Source organism: Anneissia japonica, unplaced genomic scaffold (genome assembly GCF_011630105.1).
Source record: "Anneissia japonica isolate Jap-2015-1 unplaced genomic scaffold, ASM1163010v1 scaffold287760_len733007_cov179, whole genome shotgun sequence".
NCBI lineage: Eukaryota > Metazoa > Echinodermata > Crinoidea > Comatulida > Comatulidae > Anneissia > Anneissia japonica.
The window spans coordinates 57,407-60,422 of record NW_022699005.1 but is presented as its reverse complement, the minus strand read 5'-3'; positions in this window follow the sequence as shown (position 1 = coordinate 60,422).

Here is a 3,016-nt window from a genome sequence, read left to right as displayed (position 1 = left end):
GTGTATTGTTTAGACGTTTATCAATGTATGGTTCAACCAAATTTTAGTGGCTTCTTTTGTTTTTGTGTGTGTAAATAAATGTATGTTAGGTAGCTAAAATTATTTTGTTTATCTTATTATCATAAAGGTGTGGGGTGTGTGTGTGGTGGGGGGGGGGAGGGGATTGGGGTATTACTACGGCTATGGTATTGTACTGTATATACTAATTTTAGAAAGTAATCTTAATATATCAAGTTTTATTATGTAGATGTGGAACCGTGTAATAGAATTTTTTTTTTAAGTGTTAAGCCCTGTCTAGATTACCAACTTTTATTTGACAAATATGTGTGATGTTTCTAAATGATGATGATGACATCATAACCATATAGGCCTATAGGCACATGACTGTATGAACATACAACAGTTTTATTCCGATAAAATGCGGTAGTATTTAGAACTGTTTAGAATTTTAAAAAACAAAACAAGATATGTCAAGACTACCACATTTTATTTGACAAACGCATGTAACATGTCTTAATACGGTCATGATGACATCACATCATGACCATATATAGGCACATCATGACTATATATAAGCATGCAGTTTTTTGTCAAATACATTTTAATACTCTGTACTGGGCTTAATCAGTTTATTGTATCACGAAGTATATATAACTAAACAGACATCTGAATTCTCAGTGTTAAAAAAAAAATGTGGAATGGGTGAGAAATTCAAAGCGTTAATTTTTCAGATGTGATTATAGATTGTTTTCATTTTCTTAGTCTTAGCATTAGTTGCCCGTTGTTATCGTCAACAGAGTATTGAAAATATTTATATAGACGTTTCACTTAAATTTTGCTATGATGTTTGTTGATTTTTTTTTTACAGTAGTTGCCAGCTATTCAGAGTATGTGCCAAACTCATTGTTCCGGCAATTGTGTTAAATTGGCTCATGTATTATTGAAACTTCAATGTAATAAACATGATTAATAAATTTAAGTAGAGTGTATAATTGCAGAGGTTGTTTCTTTCTGTTTATTGTTGTTCTTATCTACTATTTCAATAGTTTCCTTTCCCCGGGCTTCAGATATATCTTTGATGTTTTATTTAATTTAATTTTATATCGAAACTTTATGCTTGGAGATCCAGCTTTGTTACAATATTTAAGTTTGCACATTTTGTTTGGGTTTGGTTTATATGCAAGGTCTGCTCGTAGGGATTGTTGATTTATTGTGGGGAGTGGCTAATCGCTTCGTAACACTGTAGTACTCTGTGACACATATTTGTTACATTACTGATGCTTTATGCTGATGGTATCCTTATACCTTGTTGTCCTCCACAAAAAAAATTACTACTATTAGAGGCACGGTTTAGCGAATGCGGAAAATCAACATGTGGTCGCGAACAGCTACGGTCTAGTGAAAAACGATGCCAAAAGTCATAAGCCTATTTTTCCCTAAATTAATCTGAAATATATAGTAATCACTTCGCGTGATCGACAATTTGATGATCTTTTTTGTTAGATTTTTTCAGACCAGTAGACCTAGATTTCGAATCCCAGACGTTTATTAAGTAGGCCTACCTCTGTTTTGCATTGTGTCCTTTGGAATATGCATATTTATAATATAGATAACAAGACATTATTATCGTGCCTCGCTTTACTTTATTAACATTTTTAGACTAAAAGGAAATGAAAAGTCAGAGTTTATTTTTTCTTTTATTTACACATCTTTATGTAAACGTACATATAAAAGTGTGTACTGTAAAAAGTATTTTCTAAAATTACAGTTAAAAACTTGAAAAACTTGCTTATAAAAGTCGGTCTACGTGCGTGGAAAAGGTGTGTGTATGGTTTCATAGGCCTAGAATACATTTTAGGCTTAAGTAATAGTAATTTTCTTAAGCATATTTCAAACTCTTATGCAATAAGCTGCTTTTATTCAAAAATTTAAACTTGAAAACTAGAACTCGGATACTGAGACTGCGTATGTGACGAAGAGACTTCGCTTTTACGATGTACTATTCTTCAACAACGGGCTGTGTCCGGCTGCCAGTCAGCGGACTGACGAGTGTCGAACAAAACGCCCATGCAAAAATGCCACCTACAATCCACAGAAAACGCCATACCAGCATTAAATTCCCACCCGGGACACTTAAACAAGCTATAAGGAACTTTTACGTTCATATGTTTTTTACATTACGACCTTTATATCATTGCTTTTTTATTTCAGCATTCTTTTTTTTTTTTTCACTTTCTGATTGTAAAGTATGTACAATAAGTGTTGATTCTAATTGTATTAGTAAATGGGTAAGGTCCTTATACAAAGTAGAAACATATACGTGTTTACTTTGTTTTTTTACAGGAATATATATGATATAGCCTATATAAAGTATTTGTGTCTTATATAATATCTATTCGGTCAAAAGCAACATAAAAACCACGGAAATTTAATAAAATTTATAAAAAGATGAAAAACAGACTCGCAAAAAAATGTTTTGTACGTGTCTCGATGGTATAGTAGATTATAGTGCAGTTATAAATACACATATTCAAATGGGTAAGGTTATATAAAGTAGAAACGTATACGTGTTTAAGTTGTATTTATTTGTCTTATATATATATTTATTTTTCTTATATATATATATATATATATATATATATATATATATATATATATCGAATCATTCATTTATTCGATCAAAATCAACATACAAACCACGGAATTTAATAAAATTGATAAGATAAAAATTAGAGTTGCAAAAAATGTTTCTACGTAGGCCTATGCGTCAATGGTATAGTAGATTAATAGTGCAGTTATAAGTACACATATACATAGTTTATATATTCATAATATAGCCTATATCATAACCTATATAATATGCTTCATATATGCACGTTGATTTGTTAATGTACCACTATACATTACATTTCTATACATTTTTCTTTCCAGGAATTTTATACTTCTGATTCGAACAAATACTATGCTTACGCTACTTTTATAACCGTATTTATTTTAGGAATATAATGGTATAGCC